The sequence below is a fragment of the Stigmatopora argus genome, chromosome 17 (assembly GCF_051989625.1).
Source record: "Stigmatopora argus isolate UIUO_Sarg chromosome 17, RoL_Sarg_1.0, whole genome shotgun sequence".
Taxonomy (NCBI): Eukaryota; Metazoa; Chordata; class Actinopteri; order Syngnathiformes; family Syngnathidae; genus Stigmatopora; species Stigmatopora argus.
The window spans coordinates 6,983,113-7,001,215 of NC_135403.1; the positions used below are offsets into that span (position 1 = coordinate 6,983,113).

General features: G+C 39.1%; 1 protein-coding gene and 26 non-coding genes across 27 annotated transcripts in view; all 27 read left to right on the plus strand.

The window, feature by feature from the left end:
• The first annotated feature begins 8,547 nt into the window (after window positions 1-8,547).
• LOC144091739 (cyclic nucleotide-gated channel beta-3-like) overlaps window positions 8,548-18,103 on the plus strand; it is a 46,518-nt gene continuing 36,962 nt past the window's right edge. Inside the window, exon 1 of the mRNA XM_077624341.1 lies at window positions 8,548-8,630. The gene's annotated coding sequence lies outside the window, so the exon portion shown is untranslated. The remainder of the gene's footprint in view (window positions 8,631-18,103) is intronic.
• trnak-cuu (transfer RNA lysine (anticodon CUU)) lies at window positions 13,307-13,379 on the plus strand. The gene has a single exon. It is a non-coding gene; the product is annotated as a tRNA-Lys (tRNA).
• Window positions 13,496-13,568, plus strand: trnak-cuu (transfer RNA lysine (anticodon CUU)). Its single transcript has one exon. It is a non-coding gene; the product is annotated as a tRNA-Lys (tRNA).
• trnak-cuu (transfer RNA lysine (anticodon CUU)) lies at window positions 13,685-13,757 on the plus strand. The gene has a single exon. It is a non-coding gene; the product is annotated as a tRNA-Lys (tRNA).
• Window positions 13,877-13,949, plus strand: trnak-cuu (transfer RNA lysine (anticodon CUU)). The gene has a single exon. It is a non-coding gene; the product is annotated as a tRNA-Lys (tRNA).
• Window positions 14,069-14,141, plus strand: trnak-cuu (transfer RNA lysine (anticodon CUU)). Its single transcript has one exon. It is a non-coding gene; the product is annotated as a tRNA-Lys (tRNA).
• trnak-cuu (transfer RNA lysine (anticodon CUU)) lies at window positions 14,259-14,331 on the plus strand. The gene has a single exon. It is a non-coding gene; the product is annotated as a tRNA-Lys (tRNA).
• trnak-cuu (transfer RNA lysine (anticodon CUU)) lies at window positions 14,457-14,529 on the plus strand. The gene has a single exon. It is a non-coding gene; the product is annotated as a tRNA-Lys (tRNA).
• Window positions 14,646-14,718, plus strand: trnak-cuu (transfer RNA lysine (anticodon CUU)). Its single transcript has one exon. It is a non-coding gene; the product is annotated as a tRNA-Lys (tRNA).
• On the plus strand, window positions 14,835-14,907 carry trnak-cuu (transfer RNA lysine (anticodon CUU)). Its single transcript has one exon. It is a non-coding gene; the product is annotated as a tRNA-Lys (tRNA).
• trnak-cuu (transfer RNA lysine (anticodon CUU)) lies at window positions 15,024-15,096 on the plus strand. The gene has a single exon. It is a non-coding gene; the product is annotated as a tRNA-Lys (tRNA).
• trnak-cuu (transfer RNA lysine (anticodon CUU)) lies at window positions 15,211-15,283 on the plus strand. Its single transcript has one exon. It is a non-coding gene; the product is annotated as a tRNA-Lys (tRNA).
• trnak-cuu (transfer RNA lysine (anticodon CUU)) lies at window positions 15,403-15,475 on the plus strand. The gene has a single exon. It is a non-coding gene; the product is annotated as a tRNA-Lys (tRNA).
• Window positions 15,592-15,664, plus strand: trnak-cuu (transfer RNA lysine (anticodon CUU)). The gene has a single exon. It is a non-coding gene; the product is annotated as a tRNA-Lys (tRNA).
• Window positions 15,784-15,856, plus strand: trnak-cuu (transfer RNA lysine (anticodon CUU)). Its single transcript has one exon. It is a non-coding gene; the product is annotated as a tRNA-Lys (tRNA).
• Window positions 15,973-16,045, plus strand: trnak-cuu (transfer RNA lysine (anticodon CUU)). Its single transcript has one exon. It is a non-coding gene; the product is annotated as a tRNA-Lys (tRNA).
• trnak-cuu (transfer RNA lysine (anticodon CUU)) lies at window positions 16,165-16,237 on the plus strand. Its single transcript has one exon. It is a non-coding gene; the product is annotated as a tRNA-Lys (tRNA).
• trnak-cuu (transfer RNA lysine (anticodon CUU)) lies at window positions 16,354-16,426 on the plus strand. The gene has a single exon. It is a non-coding gene; the product is annotated as a tRNA-Lys (tRNA).
• trnak-cuu (transfer RNA lysine (anticodon CUU)) lies at window positions 16,546-16,618 on the plus strand. The gene has a single exon. It is a non-coding gene; the product is annotated as a tRNA-Lys (tRNA).
• On the plus strand, window positions 16,736-16,808 carry trnak-cuu (transfer RNA lysine (anticodon CUU)). The gene has a single exon. It is a non-coding gene; the product is annotated as a tRNA-Lys (tRNA).
• Window positions 16,926-16,998, plus strand: trnak-cuu (transfer RNA lysine (anticodon CUU)). The gene has a single exon. It is a non-coding gene; the product is annotated as a tRNA-Lys (tRNA).
• Window positions 17,121-17,193, plus strand: trnak-cuu (transfer RNA lysine (anticodon CUU)). Its single transcript has one exon. It is a non-coding gene; the product is annotated as a tRNA-Lys (tRNA).
• Window positions 17,310-17,382, plus strand: trnak-cuu (transfer RNA lysine (anticodon CUU)). Its single transcript has one exon. It is a non-coding gene; the product is annotated as a tRNA-Lys (tRNA).
• trnak-cuu (transfer RNA lysine (anticodon CUU)) lies at window positions 17,502-17,574 on the plus strand. The gene has a single exon. It is a non-coding gene; the product is annotated as a tRNA-Lys (tRNA).
• trnak-cuu (transfer RNA lysine (anticodon CUU)) lies at window positions 17,691-17,763 on the plus strand. The gene has a single exon. It is a non-coding gene; the product is annotated as a tRNA-Lys (tRNA).
• On the plus strand, window positions 17,883-17,955 carry trnak-cuu (transfer RNA lysine (anticodon CUU)). The gene has a single exon. It is a non-coding gene; the product is annotated as a tRNA-Lys (tRNA).
• The window catches only part of trnak-cuu (transfer RNA lysine (anticodon CUU)), a 73-nt gene continuing 44 nt past the window's right edge, over window positions 18,075-18,103 (plus strand). Inside the window, exon 1 of the tRNA in view lies at window positions 18,075-18,103. This exon is cut by the window's right edge and continues 44 nt beyond it. This is a non-coding gene — a tRNA (tRNA-Lys).

The following is an 18,103-nucleotide window of genomic DNA, read 5'->3' on the forward strand; positions in this document are numbered from 1 at the left end:
AAAAATAAAATAAATCAATAGTCCTAGAAATACTCCTCTATTGTTGGTGTTAGGTTAGATTTTCTTGTTATGACTTATTTAACATGCTGTGGCCTGGAAAAGCCACATAACGTTGCTAACAACTGGACCATGCCCTTATTTCATATGGCAATAAAAGAGATGTTTTGAAAAATGTCATGATATTCCCTTGAAAATTAAGTACATTTAGTATTCGTAGAGTTAAAGGTAGCCTCATTAAACATATCAGCAAATATCTTTGGTGCTAACGTTCAGGTCTTAAAGGCGAGAATGGTTTGACTTTGTGATGTTAGATGCAGGAAACTAGTTCAAACGATCCAGTAATATAAGTTGTGTACTTTAATCTTGGTCTGCTATATGCACGTTGATTAGAAAGTGGATTTTTGATTTCTGTTTGAACATGGCAGCATCCCATTCCTTTTTTTGCAGAATATAATTAAAAGGAGAAAAGTTATTCATGTGGACATACTATGCTGCTCTTTTCCAAATTAAAGCAGTAAATACTTCAGTGTAAAGTAATCTCAAGCAAAAAAAATTGCACCAGACAGTGTTTTCTTTTCTCGCTCAGTTTTTTTTTTAAACTTCCATTAAGTCGCGAATGTTGTTGACACGCTCCTATTTATTCATTTGCATTTAGATGCGGCAGAGCCAATGCTACTCCAAAGAGTGCGGAATCATTTTATTTCCCTACGCAGGGCTCTTTCAACTTTAATAATAAAGAGTGCTTCATTCTGAGAGAAGTATCTTGTTTTCCCAAACAAAATGTGAAGTTCAGCTATAGTTCATGTCATTGCCTCCATTGAACTCAAAATGTACCATTGAGACAAAAGTGTAGGCAGAAGAACGTCTGAGTTTGATCCCTCTGGCTTGACTCACACTATAAAACAGAACAGCCAAAGCAGGTGCATGGTCTTTTTCCATGCAACATTTCTGACATATTGTCAAATTAAATTGCGGTGTAGATTAAATCTGAGGGCCAGATCCATGAATTCTTTGGGTTGAGTTTGAAGCTACCCTGGGGAGTTCAAATAACTCAACTAAAACAAAAGAATGTGCCTTTTCACAGTAAGGAAATATAAGACATTTTGAGATTGATATGATTGCAAAAAGTTTTTCTCTTACTCGCCTAGAGCTATAGAGGAAATGGGTGTTTTCGAACCACAAAAGCCAAAAGGGACTTGGTGGATTGATTGATTGAGCAACAAAATCTCAGATTTAAACAAGAGAAATGGATCTCGTCCCCCTGCCAAACGCATATAAGCAACGACCTCAAACTTGAAATTATAATGACAAAATATTATATCCAAGTATGATTTTACACATGTTGTGCCCACATTTCGCAGAATTTAGTTTAGTTTTGTAAACATTTCAGTTCCATCTACTGGTGAATAAAATCATCTGGGTCATCCCAGAACTGGGTCAGGGATATTTTTTGGACCCATTATTTCCTGAAGTTTTTAAAAGGTTCACGAGGTCCCAGTAAAGACAGCCTAATATGATTTCCCTACTAGCTAATTATATCATGAATAATTTGTAGTGCGCCACACTGGGAAATATGTGCACATATGTGTAGGTGGAAAGGATAATAGAAGGGGAAATGAAGAGGGGGAAAAAAGATCAGTCTTTAAGACAGAGCTGACAAGGTTAGTGATGTTCAAATGGGCTGAAAGGGGGCATAAAAAATGGACCATTTGCTCAACCTCAGATGTTAATAAGACAAGATAATACTTGGCTTTCGAATCAAACCTTTTTAGGTTTGAATCTGCTCAAGCCTATGAGATTTGTCTCTAAAATGAAAATTACCTGAATAGGGTACACTTTTGTCAGATTTTGGTAGTCGTTTTTCTGCGTTTGCACTTTGAGGATTACAAAGTATAATTTTTGTTGATCTGTGATGTAGTGAGTGGCATTTAGTATGACACCAACCAATTAGAAATGGAAGGGGAAAAGTTCAAGGCAGCAATTAGTTGAGTTGGAAAAGAACCAATGAATGTGGGGATACTGTTCAATCCATTTAGCTCCTATTCGGTATAAATAGAACCCCCAGTTGCCAATAATAATGATTTTCCTTACAATTAATCTGTCGCCATTGGAGAAGATTTCACACTTGTAAAAGTCCTCTGTTTTTTCTCTCTCAAAATGGTCAGTACAGTAAATGTGTTTGTTTTCTTGTTTGCCTTCAAACAAGTCGGGCGACTAATTAGTCTTTGAGCTGCATAACTTTAGAGTCAAGCTGTGAGGCAACACCACACATTGTTGTCGTCCCTTTGGGTGTTTTTTGACATGGTTGCGGACACAGCACAATTTGTTCCCTTTCTGCCGTTATCATTTTGTCATCCATCAAATTGCGTCAGCGCATCGTTGTGTTTTCTTCCATTACACCAACATGTGCCTTTTACTTTTTTCATGGCATTCTTTGGAAGATTAATAGAAACTGTCTGCAAAATCCCATTTTAAACTATTGCAGTGTGACATTGAATTGGTTTACAGTATTCAATTGGTCCAGCCTGACTCTATATATGTATAATGTCGTACATTTTGCTTTATAATTGTCAAAGTGGATTATTTTGCATTTATTATTGAACGTAACAATAGCACTTGGACCTAGCAACCCTCTGAGTAACTTTGTCGCGTTTTTTTTTTTTTTTTTTACAAAATGTACTCCTTTTCCTGGGTATTTGCATGCTTTGGAGCATTTAATGGCTTTATGTAGCTTTAGAATTTCCCGGCTAACTGACGGATACATGAGCAGAGCATGGCAGAGGTAAATGACACACAGGGCAATAAGACTGTGAAGTTAGAGATGGCAGTGGAGTGGGGGAAGCTGACAGCTCCTGGGGAGGACAGACAAGCCATTGTGGGAATGAGACGGAATAGCGTGATCCCAATGAGACGAGTGGAGCAGAGCGCATCAGTGACACTTTGCTAAAGAGATGTGTGGACAAAAGAACGCATGCACGAAGAGAATGGAAGACCTATTTCAGCAGATTAATGCACACTGAGATGTTGTTTTCTGTCGAAGAAGCAGTTTAACAATGGGTTCCAGTGGACAAAATTCACACCAGTTTGATGTTCAGTGCGCTGGGCCAGCAATCTTATAAACCCTGAATAATTTCAATAACAAAAAAAATCAGTCAATATTTTTTTTCTGTGTACAGGTCATTCTCCTTTTTTATGATTGTTGACTTTATGAAACTTTAGCCATATTTAACTGAGCAGCCCAAACAAATACATCCATAAATTCCATTTAGCTTCTTGGAAGTTTAGTTTTGAGGTTCAGTCTTGGCTTTAGTGTTTTGTATGTTCTTCAGCAATTGTAACCCAAGGACCACTAATCTGTTTACTGCAGTAAACTCATAATATAATAGTCGACAAAGATTTTGTGTTCTCCATCATCTCAGCTACGAGTGACCTAGTTGTTTTGACAATTTTAAAACTCAAATATTCACCCGACCATGCTCCAGATACTCACTAGGTCTCATATATCCCATTAAAAAACAATTTGGTTCAATATTTAATTTCTAAATTGTTTCACTGGTGAACTGTTACACTGTAGAAGTTACATTCTGTATTATAAATGTTAAAACTGTGCTTCAATTCTGGAACAAATATAATGGCAGATAATGAACAAATGCCAGTCTAATATCTGGCTCTACATTCCAATGGCTGGCCTCTGAGATAGTCACAAATATACCAAGGAAAGCATTTACATCAATCTAAGACACAGTGTATATATCAATATTTACACTACTATATGTATGTATATATGTACATATTCAAAATTCTACACCTGCATGGGAATGTCTGCCAAATTAATCAGTGTAGGGAAATGAGCTCGGAATGAATTCATCTCAGATGGATGAGGAACTGCTCCCATCTGTTGGGGCCGTTGCGAACCTGAGAGACTTTGAGAATTCTTATTTCCCCCGAGGTGGTGGATGTGGATCCTAGACCAAGGAAGAGCATGGCGGAACTAAATGGAGTGTACGTAGGGGGACATTTATCTGTGACGACTGAGGATACAAGCACAAGACGCGCACACGCACACAGAGCTAGCAGCAGTTCATATATCCTTATCGTGACCTATTTCTCCTTATGTTACCTGGTATTATGAAAACTCCTTATCTTCAGTGCGCGAGGCGGCGAGAAAGGCGAGGTCAGCTATAACTGAGGAAGATTACCCTGAGTTCAAACCAACAGGAGCAGAACAAAGCAGTAGACAATGTTCCCGCAGATGTTCCAGGAATGAAAAAAGAAAGAAAGGAAATGTGTGAAATTGGATAACACAAATCTTTTTGAACTCATGCGGTTTTGCATTCAGGTTATATTAGTAACAGGTAAGCTTGGAAAATGGTGATGAAAAACAAATACATTTAGGTCTTTTTATGGGAGGGGACTGAATTAATAGTAAATAGCCCTATGAGCCTGGGAGGATTCTCACACTGATAGTCGGTATCTAAATGTTTTATGGTTTAGATCAGGGGTGTCAGACTGGTTGGTTCGCAGGCCGCATTAATGTCAACTCGATTTCATGTGGGCCGGACATTTTTAGATATAATATTTAGATATTTTTATATAAATGGATTAAAAGAACTGGATTAAAAGCCCTGAATATTCAGTTTTTTATCGATCTAAAACTGTTTATTTTAGCTTTTTTTTTTAAATATATTTTTAGATTTTAGAAAATGATTTTTGAACTAAAAACTGAAAAAAAATGATTAAAAAGTACAATTATTGATTTAAAAGGGGGAAAATCAGTAAATTTAATATACAGCTATACTCTTCATTTTAATTTGATCCTAAAACAGAAAGTCGGCACTCATGATTTACTTTCTCGGGCCACACAAAATGATGCAGCAGGCCAGATTTGGCCCCCGGGCCGCCACTTTGACATGTGGTTTGGTCAACATCTGTCAGGTAATTCTGAAATTGTGGGACTGATAACCTGATATTAAGACAGTGATGCTTTGAATTAATCAGAATTTAAGATTAATTTAGATTTACTGTATTTTCTGCACTAATGCAAATAAAAGACTATTTTTTTCTCATATTAGTGGATGTGTAACACAATCCCCCAAAACTAGTAATACTACTACTGTTTCTTATAATCCAGTGCTTATCCAGTTATATATGAAATACATTTTAACATAGGCCATTCATTGATGGTATGACTCATAGTTCTAAAAAAATGGCAATTTTTTTCGCTCAAGGTAACTATAATTATAAATAATAAAGCTAACTAATGTACTTCATTCAAATTGTATTGCTTCAATGTCAAAGTAGTACGAGTATGTATCCTATCCAATTGGAAAAGTGATTCATAAAAAGTGTTACCACCCACAGAAAAGCTATTTTAAACAGTTATGTGACCTTTTTGTTCTGCATGGTAGCACACAATTATTGGGATGCAAAGTCATTTGCAAAGCAATAAAACAAAATAAACATCTTTACAATTACTGGATGGAATAAGATTCCATTACCAGGGGGCATCTCTTAAAACCTTTACTAATGCCAATGAATGGCTTTGGTGATCTACTGCAACCATCCCTTAAAATTATAGAACAAAAACAACATCTGCAAAAGGCAGACGACATTTTTTTGTATCAAGCTAGTACTTTCCTTCCAATTTCTCTTCCAAGTTGAACCCATGGAGGGTGATTGCAGATCTAGAACTGCATCACAGGCGTTGAAAACAGCTGTATTTTAACTGACTAGTTGAAACACCTTAAAGTATTCGATAACAATGACTTTCCATGATATAAATATGATTTTAGTCTGCTTGAAGAGGGTAAATGCTGCTCAGGTCGTAAAATGAAAAGTAAATGTATTCATCGTTCAGCACTTTATTGCGGATGTGTTACTTTGCATTAGGGAAACCCCTTGCACCTTCCAAACAATAAAACAAACCTTGTGTTTATGACATTAACGTTCCAATCTCGGTGCAGTAGATTCACTTTTGGCAATTTTCAATGTTACAGCCATGCACACACTGGAAATGAAATCATCCATGTTAGGCTGAAAGTCACGTCTGGTTATGCTCAACAGCTGAGAGCCATATGGAAGATATCAAACATCTTCAGTCTCTTTTGACATACACACATTTTTTTGGCTCTATACTCCCACAGCAATTCATCTTGCAGTTAAAATGGATTAACTTGGCTCGGAATATATAACCTTTACCATATAGACTTAGATATAATGTTTTAGGGTATATTTTTACATTTTGATGAAATGGAGTGTTGCGCCTTCAAACAAGAACATATTTGGTGTGTTTCAGTGTGTGTGTAAATGCGTGGGTGGGGTTGGTGGTGCAACAGAGACTAAACAAAAGATAAACGTTTCTCAAAACAACATAATGGTACAGCTGGAACAGATCATTTATCAACTGCATGCAAAGTTGTGATGTAAAATAACTCAACAATAGAAACTTTCCCTGCATATCTTGTACACTATAACAGCACACACACATACATACACATACATATATACATATACACGTACATATATACATATACATATACATATGTATATGTATGTGTATATATATATATATATATATATATATGTGTATATATATGTATATAATATATACATATATACTATATATATACATATACATATGTATATGTATGTGTATATATATGTATGTATATGTATATATATGTATATAATATATACATATATACTATATATACTATATATGTATGTGTATGTATATATGTGTGTGTATGTATATATGTGTGTGTGTATGTGTATATATATGTGTGTATATGTGTATATATGTATGTGTATGTGTATGTATATGTATGTGTGTATATGTATGCGTGGACTGAGGACTAGTCTAGGGTGTAGTCAAATTTTCGCACAATTTCTGATGGGATAGGCTCCAGCACCCCGTGACCCTAGTAAGGATGAGGAGAATGAAAGTATGAGGAATATGTATATATGTCTGGTATCACTGTCTTAATTGCTTTGATTTGTCTGATAGAGCTAATAGTGCAAAAACTGTGGGAATTGCACAACGATGCCAAGCCAACATTTAGTCAAGTGTCTTAAATGCAAATACATACAGAAAAAGCGAAGCAGGACAATGATGAAAGGGGTCCGGTGCTCAGGAGGTTGCACTTCATTAAGGGGGATGACAAACTTGCGCCAAGCTCTGTTCTGTTTACCCTTTCACATCTCATTGTAGACGATGGGAAGCGAAGTCTGTCACGGGAGGGGCCATGAAACATCCTTTATACGGCCTGACAATCAGGACAACATTAAGTGTTGACTCGTCGGGCCAGTGAAAGTTGGCCGGTCAGCATCCAGATGATGGATTACCTTAAAGGCCTGGAAATTGAGACACATTTGTGTTTCCTTCCATACACTGTTTATTATTGCACCCTGTTTGCACTCATCTCTCAGCAGATGGGCCTCAGGGTGGGCTGCCGATACGTGTCTGCACTGGCAAGGTTCAACTAAAATGCCTTGTGAATGATTAAAATATTGATACAATGTAAGAGATTGAAATAAAAATAAGATGGTACTCCTAGCAAATATGATATTGTTCAAAGATGCTTTTGACAATTTTTTTTCTCCATTTCCATAATTGTTGGGGTTGAAGTTAGCCATCTATGAAGACACGTTGCAAAATACTAAATGGTGTGAATCAACTATAGCTACAGAAAGAGTTAATGTAATTGTGCAAGAGAGAATGAACAAGTATATAAGATAAAAGGCCATCTGTACTGCATATTTCATGTAAATAACAAATAAGTTAATTTCACTCGTTTCTGCAATGCATAGAAAATGGGGAGCCATGACTTTATCCTCAAATATAAGACAAAAGTTGGTTTGTGCGGTTCAAGTACAAATGTCCTTGAAATGACCAAATGGGCCAATGAGAATGTCTGTGTTTGAGCTTTCTGAATATTGTCACTTTATGATTCAGCAGGAAATTTCACCCATATGGTGGGCAAACTGTTTAAGGTAAACTAGCATAGAACAATTGAGTGGCCATGTCACGCGTCATCTGGCCACTTACTGCTTGGCAGAAATCGAAAGGCTCAATGTTGCATCCATCAGCTGTTTTGAACAAGCACATACTGGCAAATACTCATCAAAAATGCAATTTAACTTACACAAAAGCCTTGCATATTACTTATACTTGAGATGAAGATAATTGGACTTAGGTATGGATAATTTCCATTCTGCTTATATCCTTTGGCGGTGGAAAAAGTTAAATAACCTTAATTGGATCATTCGATCCAAGGACAAAAGGACTCTTTACTTTCATTTATTTATTTTTAAAAATGTTATATATGTATATCTTTTTCTTAACCAAAGTCAAAAGAACACATTCCCCCCAACCTTAGTGTTGAAAGAAAGATTTTCATTGAGATTAATGGCTTTCATGTGACGAGTTCCAGAAACAGGGGCTGCGGTAAAGATGCAAACTGGCTTACATTTTGTCTTTGACTAATATCTGCCTTTTATCTACCATCTCTGCTGATAGGACCGTTTCCCACCTCTGCATCAAAGTGATGACTAAAGCCGTAATTACCAGATCTTATCTGGAGGCAAAGCACTGCTAAAACTGAATCATGTTCCTTCGTGCCTCTGTGAAGGTAAGGAACCCCTCCTTCCTTTGTACATCTGCAGTTTATTTAGACAAAAATGCACTGTCAAATCAGATATATTTGTTGCTGTTACAATGTGAATGTAAAAAAACAATGAAAAACTTGCACCATTCTATATACTACACATTTTAAATGTGGTTCATTTTGCGACATTGTAGAAAAAAGCAAATGGTAATCATGTAAACTCCACACCGGAAAATCTTGACCAACTGGGGATTGAACCCTCCACCTCTTAACTGTGAGGGAGACATGCTAGCCACTTGTCCACCTTGCTGCCCATTTACAAAAGTGAAGCTTGGACCATGATAAAGATGTTAATGCTGAAGTTTGAGTCCTAATTAACTGCATTTCAATTAGATGGCAATTTAATAATGCACATACTGAGTGTTTCATCCCTATATTTAATTTTGATCCGTTTTTGTTTTTTCATTAACTATCCTGGCATGGCATTGTTTTACAGTAATACCTTGACATAATAGTGCCCCGACATACAAGGAATTAGAGATAATAGTAAAATTCCGAGCAAATATTTATCTTGGGATACGAGACAAATTTTGAGATATGAGCATGTGAGATGCGAGAGGCTTCCTATAATTTCAGCACACTGTCTTTCACGCCACATCTCCCTCGTTTAAAGATCTCTACGAGCACTGGGCGGAGTGTTGCATTTTTTTCCATGAGTAGTGTACGCGTGACGGAGCTGCCTCGCCAATACGAGAGGAGTTTTTCAACAATATGCACCATCCTGAAGCAGAAGGACGCTATTAAGGATATCAAGCCTTCCAAAGACTAACCATAATTTACAAGCTACACCGTGACATTCATAACCAGATGGAGAGACTTCTTTTAATATGGCTAAAAGATAAACAGTTTGCGGGAAACAGTGTGACCGAGTTGCTAAAATGCGAAAAAGCCAGCGGAATATACATGAATTCAAAAGCAAGCAAGTAAACAAGAATGGGATCGTTCCAGTCTAAACACTAAATGAATGACCCAATTCTCTCAAATGAAGGACCAACAGAACACATGAGCATGTCCAGTATGTCACCACAGTGACGTCTATTTAGTGTAACCAACTTTAATGGATTACTCGCATAGCTCAATGATGTGTAAAATGGAATATTACAAGAACAAACGACTTTGAGATAAAACAAAGAAGACAAGAAGTTGTTGGATGTATGAGTGCGATGATTATTCTTGATATCCTCACATAGAAGGATGAGAATAGACAAACTTTAAACAAAGCTTTCTTACAGCCTGAGGTCAATTATACAAGACGTTAAACTTCTTCACTACTCTCGTTGGACTAAACTCATCCATCCATTTATTCATTTATTAATCCAGTGTACCGCTTATCCTTGCAGGGGGTGTTTGAACCTATCCTAGCTAACTATGAGCAGGGGGCTGGGTTAACCCTAACCTGGTTGCCAGTCAATCGCAACTACTACACTCGTCTTATCTCATTAAACAACTTTTTGATTTATAATTAATAGACAGAAATGTCAATCATCTTAACTATTTAGCAAAATATCCTTAGGTTTCTTACAGATTGCATGCACCAAATTGGCTAACCTTGAGTTCAACAAAAGGATACATCGATGTGGTGAGGTTACCGCAGCCCTATTTTGTGCACGTAGTTTGGATTAAAATGGCTGGAAACAGATACCTAATCATAGGGAAAATAGAAGCCACAATAATTTGTCTCTGAAGATAAACGAAGGGATCAATGTGCATTATGTTTATGAATACAAACGACCTCTCTACAGTGGCTTCAGATTGGAATCATAGCATGCATGCTGTGCACTCTTAATGTGCTTTTTGCAAGATACATTCTAATGGACAAATAAGTAGGCAGCTTTACACATACACACAACAGTGTAATGATTGAGTGACAGGGGGCACTTTATTATACAGTACGATTCAATAAGGGAGAAACCAGACTGTTTGATGGGGATCATTAGATTGGTATCAACCTTAACGTGTTTTCATTTTATCTCTTCCAAATGTATCGTGAATGCATGAGTGCAATATTAGAGAGGATAGGATAGATTACGCCTATATTAGTCCCACTATCGGGAAATTCAGTGTTTATAGATACAAGGTGGACAGTAGTGAGCACTTGAGTAATAATATCAAGGAATACAAAATCCCCCCCAAAACCATAATTTTACATATTCTACAATGAAGTGATGAGAATTATCATATTTAGAGATTTAGTCTATGGGTAAACTTTATAGAGATAATGTTAATTAATAACTGTCTAACCGTCTATCGCAAGCTGCTTGTGTATGGCTTTCTGACACCAATTGCAAAGCGATTTGCATTAAAAGAAAGAAAAAGAAAAAAAATCTAAATACAGAAAATAAAAGAACTCTTCAGTGAGTGAGACTAAATTATACACAGCAAATGCACACGCACACACACACGCTTAAATCCATGCTCAACTGTTTTGCTTTGGTCCCGCCTGCTTCTCCTTAGACACACTTCAATTAGCACCCCATTTGAATCATTCACACTGTAAAATTGTCCCCGTGAGATGCTTCATCTCAAATGAACTAAATAAAGTAGTCCAAACCTGAGGCTATTCTGCAAGCGCTTTGGAATTAAAATTGAGTTGAACTTTACGATTTTACAGTCAAGCTACGGTAGTGATTGTTATCATCAAATGGATTCTTGGCGAGACAAATGTTTCTTAAAATTTTAGGGAATAAACTAAGAATTTTAGTGGTGGTGGTGTCTGAAGTGCAAACTGTGAATATGTATACAAAATTATGCTGTTACCTTTTTAAAACCCCTAAGATGCTAAGGACATTTTCTAGTATTTTACATCAAGTTGAAGGTAATAAATCTTGGTCTTTAAAATTAGTAATCAAATTGGGCCATATGAACTTGCCGTCATTATGTAAAGATTCAGGAACATATTTAATACTATGAGTTTTATTTTGTGGCATGAGTAGAATTTTAATTTTTCTGTCTTACTGTACTCCCCCATCCCCACATTAATGCTTACTTAGCCATATTTATTTCTCATCTATCTTGATGTCTAATATAAGGAATTTGCACAATAGGCAACATTTTCTAACACGCTCGTAGTCATGTTTGCACATATCAACTTGGACACTCAAAAGGATGGAAGTGAGCCTAAACATAAGGAAAAAGCAAGCTATCATTAAACTCCTGAAATAAGCCTCTGGCCCTTATAACCCTTCATAGTCTAGCCTTAAATGATTCCTTCTTAGTACACATTTCAGATCAATGACACTTAAGAATAATGAATGGTTGCAGAGACGTGTTTCAAAATTTAGTATTATTAGTAAATTTTTAAAAAAGAATAGGGTTAGGGTTAGGTAAGTAGAGATGGACCTCATGCTGTAGTCAGCTGACTCAAAAATTTGACAAAAAATGATTGTAATAACCATTTGCAACAATATGAATCAGTTGTTCTTTGAATTATTCATCCCTTTCTCAGGGACCTATTTGTCCAACATTTTACCACTGAGGTGATTGTTTGTAGAAATGTCCTAAAATGTGTTTAAATTATTTGAGCTATTTAAGCTATACAGCTGCAATGTCTAGACCAGTGGTTCTTAACCTGGATTTGATTGAAACCTTGGGGTTTGCTGAGTCGGTCTCAGGGATTTGTTGGAGCATCTGCCGTGGTGGTCAAGACACATCGATGCATCAAAACTATTCACGTTAACATGCCCTGCTTGACCATCACTGGCTGCAGATGATTATGTGACATTGCTTGGCCAATCAGTGCTGTGAGAAATTTATATATCTTGAATTTGAAAAAAAAAAAACATTTTATTTTGCACTAAAGTAGTTCGGTGAATGTGCATATAAAACTGGTCGAGTCAACAAGGTTAAGACCCACTGGTCTAGACTGATAAGAAAAAATCTTTGGTAAAGTGGATTTTTCTATTCTCCCATATGGTATGATCATGTGTTTGGTTACAGAATACATTAGTTTATTGCTAAACTGAACTCGATTGAGGGATAAACATGTGTAACTAATACTAGATACATATGCATTCCTTGACCCTTTATTGAGTATAATGAGGCCAACAGACCTTCCGTGGGTCCATATTGCAAAGTGTCCTGTTGCATGCAAGGGAAGAACAAGAAAAAACGACAGCTGAGAATCCTCAGACAAGGCCAGATGCCAACAACGCACAAGCTTGGGGAGGAAATTAATTCATTCCCATAGGGTGTATCACATTACATCAGTGTACCAGACGGCTGCTCGACCACTGATAGCTCACTGGGAATGGGACCGAAAGCTACCGCAGCCACACACAATACGTAGCGAATTGGAAACTGTGTACCCCTGCAGGCATCAGCCTGCTGCCATGGCACTGAGCCTTCCCACCCGATTGAAAGGTATGCTTCAGAGCTTCAGAATGGCAGGTTCACACCTGGAATCACAGGATTAGGCAGCTCGGAGACATGGCGAATTGATCAGTTCTATCACTATACAATATGAATCGATCAGCCCTAGGGTGGACTGCATGGCTCACACAGTATAGCTGACTAGCTATAATTAAAAACTTGCTGGTTCCAACTGCATCTGCATGGTAATTTCAACCATACTTAGATTTTTTGAGAAGTTAAATTAATTTACTGTGTTTTTTTTGTTAACTACCAAAATATTGTATTGACAGGCCTGGTTAGCTCAATCGGTAGAGCATAAGACTCTTAATCTCAGGGTTGTGGGTTTGAGCCCCACATTGGGCATGTCCTTCACTTTAACCTGCATCTGCATGGTCATAGTACTCATGATTAACTTTTTTGAGGAGCATTTCACTGAATTTTCTTAGAATTTTTTTTCTACCAAGAAAATGCTGTAACAGGCCCGGTTAGCTCAGTCGGTAGAGCATGAGACTCTTAATCTCAGGGTCGTGGGTTCGAGCCCCACATTGGGCGTGTCCTTCACTTTAACCTGCATCTGCATGGTCATAGTACCCATGATTAACTTTTTTGAGGAGAATTTCACAGAATTTTCTTAGAATTTTTTTTCTACCAAGGAAACACCATATCAGGCCCGGTTAGCTCAGTCGGTAGAGCATGAGACTCTTAATCTCAGGGTCGTGGGTTCGAGCCCCACATTGGGCGTGTCCTTCACTTTAACCTGCATCTGCATGGTCATGGTACCCATGATTAACTCTTTTGAGGAGAAATTCACTGAATTTTCTGTCCCCCCAAAAAATTCTACCACGAAACCACTGTGACAGGCCCGGTTAGCTCAGTCGGTAGAGCATGAGACTCTTAATCTCAGGGTCGTGGGTTCGAGCCCCACATTGGGCGTGTCCTTCACTTTAACCTGCATCTGCATGGTCATGGTACCCATGATTTACTTTTTTGAGGAGACATTCACTGAATTTTCTCTCTTCCAAAAAAATTCTACCATGAAACCACTGTGACAGGCCCGGTTAGCTCAGTCGGTAGAGCATGAGACTCTTAATCTCAGGGTCGTGGGTTCGAGCCCCACATTGGGCGTGTCCTTCACTTTAACCTGCATCTGCATGGTCATAGTACCCATGATTAACTTTTTTGAGGAGAATTTCACAGAATTTTCTTGGATTTTTTTTTTCTACCAAGAAAATGCTGTAACAGGCCCGGTTAGCTCAGTCGGTAGAGCATGAGACTCTTAATCTCAGGGTCGTGGGTTCGAGCCCCACATTGGGCGTGTCCTTCACTTTAACCTGCACCTGCATCTGCATGGTCATGGTACCCATGATTAACTTTTTTGAGGAGACATTCACTGAATTTTCTCTCTTCCAAAAAAATTCTACCATGAAACCACTGTGACAGGCCCGGTTAGCTCAGTCGGTAGAGCATGAGACTCTTAATCTCAGGGTTGTGGGTTCGAGCCCCACATTGGGCGTGTCCTTCACTTTAACCTGCATCTGCATGGTCATAGTACCCATGATTAACTTTTTTGAGGAGAATTTCACAGGATTTTCTTAGATTTTTTTTTCTACCAACGAAACACCGTATCAGGCCCGGTTAGCTCAGTCGGTAGAGCATGAGACTCTTAATCTCAGGGTCGTGGGTTCAAGCCCCACATTGGGCGTGTCCTTCACTTTAACCTGCATCTGCATGGTCATAGTACTCATGATTAACTTTTTTGAGGAGCATTTCACTGAATTTTCTTAGAATTTTTTTTCTACCAAGAAAATGCTGTAACAGGCCCGGTTAGCTCAGTCGGTAGAGCTTGAGACTCTTAATCTCAGGGTCGTGGGTTCGAGCCCCACATTGGGCGTGTCCTTCACTTTAACCTGCATCTGCATGGTCATAGTACCCATGATTAACTTTTTTGAGGAGAATTTCACAGAATTTTCTTAGAATTTTTTTTCTACCAAGGAAACACCATATCAGGCCCGTTTAGCTCAGTCGGTAGAGCATGAGACTCTTAATCTCAGGGTCGTGGGTTCGAGCCCCACATTGGGCGTGTCCTCCCCTTTAATCTGCATGGTCATGGTACCCATGATTAACTCTTTTGAGGAGAAATTCACTGAATTTTCTCTCCCCCCCAAAAAATTCTACCACGAAACCACTGTGACTGGCCCGGTTAGCTCAGTCGGTAGAGCATGAGACTCTTAATCTCAGGGTCGTGGGTTCGAGCCCCACATTGGGTGTGTCCTTCACTTTAACCTGCATCTGCATGGTCATGGTACCCATGATTAACTCTTTTGAGGAGAAATTCACTGAATTTTCTCTCCCCCCAAAAAATTCTACCACGAAACCACTGTGACAGGCCCGGTTAGCTCAGTCGGTAGAGCATGAGACTCTTAATCTCAGGGTCGTGGGTTCGAGCCCCACATTGGGCGTGTCCTTCTCTTTAACCTGCATCTGCATGGTCATGGTACCCATGATTAACTCTTTTGAGGAGAAATTCACTGAATTTTCTTAGAATTTTTTTTCTACCAAGAAAATGCTGTATCAGGCCCGGTTAGCTCAGTCGGTAGAGCATGAGACTCTTAATCTCAGGGTCGTGGGTTCGAGCCCCACATTGGGCGTGTCCTTCACTTTAACCTGCATCTGCATGGTCATGGTACCCATGATTAACTCTTTTGAGGAGAAATTCACTGAATTTTCTGTCCCCCCAAAAAATTATACCACGAAACCACTGTGACAGGCCCGGTTAGCTCAGTCGGTAGAGCATGAGACTCTTAATCTCAGGGTCGTGGGTTCGAGCCCCACATTGGGCGTGTCCTTCACTTTAACCTGCATCTGCATGGTCATAGTACCCATGATTAACTTTTTTGAGGAGAATTTCACAGAATTTTCTTAGATTTTTTTATCTACCAACGAAACACCGTATCAGGCCCGGTTAGCTCAGTCGGTAGAGCATGAGACTCTTAATCTCAGGGTCGTGGGTTCGAGCCCCACATTGGGCGTGTCCTTCACTTTAACCTGCATCTGCATGGTCATGGTACCCATGATTAACTCTTTTGAGGAGAAATTCACTGAATTTTCTGTCCCCCCAAAAAATTATACCACGAAACCACTGTGACAGGCCCGGTTAGCTCAGTCGGTAGAGCATGAGACTCTTAATCTCAGGGTCGTGGGTTCGAGCCCCACATTGGGCGTGTCCTTCACTTTAACCTGCATCTGCATGGTCATAGTACCCATGATTAACTTTTTTGAGGAGAATTTCACAGAATTTTCTTAGATTTTTTTATCTACCAACGAAACACCGTATCAGGCCCGGTTAGCTCAGTCGGTAGAGCATGAGACTCTTAATCTCAGGGTCGTGGGTTCGAGCCCCACATTGGGCGTGTCCTTCACTTTAACCTGCATCTGCATGGTCATGGTACCCATGATTAACTTCTTTGAGGAGAAATTCACTGAATTTTCTCTCTTCCAAAAAAATTCTACCATGAAACTACTGTGACAGGCCCGGTTAGCTCAGTCGGTAGAGCATGAGACTCTTAATCTCAGGATCGTGGGTTCGAGCCCCACATTGGGCGTGTCCTTCACTTTAACCTGCATCTGCATGGTCATAGTACCCATGATTAACTTTTTTGAGGAGAATTTCACAGAATTTTCTTAGATTTTTTTTTTCTACCAAGGAAACACCGTATCAGGCCCGGTTAGCTCAGTCGGTAGAGCATGAGACTCTTAATCTCAGGGTCGTGGGTTCGAGCCCCACATTGGGCGTGTCCTTCACTTTAACCTGCATCTGCATGGTCATAGTACCCATGATTAACTTTTTTGAGGAGAATTTCACAGAATTTTCTTGGATTTTTTTTTTCTACCAAGAAAATGCTGTAACAGGCCCGGTTAGCTCAGTCGGTAGAGCATGAGACTCTTAATCTCAGGGTCGTGGGTTCGAGCCCCACATTGGGCGTGTCCTTCACTTTAACCTGCACCTGCATCTGCATGGTCATGGTACCCATGATTAACTTTTTTGAGGAGAATTTCACAGAATTTTCTTAGATTTTTTTTTCTACCAAGAAAATGCTGTATCAGGCCCGGTTAGCTCAGTCGGTAGAGCATGAGACTCTTAATCTCAGGGTCGTGGGTTCGAGCCCCACATTGGGCGTGTCCTTCACTTTAACCTGCATCTGCATGGTCATGGTACCCATGATTAACTCTTTTGAGGAGAAATTCACTGAATTTTCTTAGAATTTTTTTTCTACCAAGAAAATGCTGTATCAGGCCCGGTTAGCTCAGTCGGTAGAGCATGAGACTCTTAATCTCAGGGTCGTGGGTTCGAGCCCCACATTGGGCGTGTCCTTCACTTTAACCTGCATCTGCATGGTCATGGTACCCATGATTAACTCTTTTGAGGAGAAATTCACTGAATTTTCTGTCCCCCCAAAAAATTATACCACGAAACCACTGTGACAGGCCCGGTTAGCTCAGTCGGTAGAGCATGAGACTCTTAATCTCAGGGTCGTGGGTTCGAGCCCCACATTGGGCGTGTCCTTCACTTTAACCTGCATCTGCATGGTCATAGTACCCATGATTAACTTTTTTGAGGAGAATTTCACAGAATTTTCTTAGATTTTTTTATCTACCAACGAAACACCGTATCAGGCCCGGTTAGCTCAGTCGGTAGAGCATGAGACTCTTAATCTCAGGGTCGTGGGTTCGAGCCCCACATTGGGCATGTCCTTCACTTTAACCTGCATCTGCATGGTCATGGTACCCATGATTAACTCTTTTGAGGAGAAATTCACTGAATTTTCTCTCTTCCAAAAAAATTATACCACGAAACCACTGTGACAGGCCCGGTTAGCTCAGTCGGTAGAGCATGAGACTCTTAATCTCAGGGTCGTGGGTTCGAGCCCCACATTGGGCGCGTCCTTCACTTTAACCTGCATCTGCATGGTCATGGTACCCATGATTAACTTTTTTGAGGAGAAATTCACTGAATTTTCTCTCTTCCAAAAAAATTCTACCATGAAACCACTGTGACAGGCCCGGTTAGCTCAGTCGGTAGAGCATGA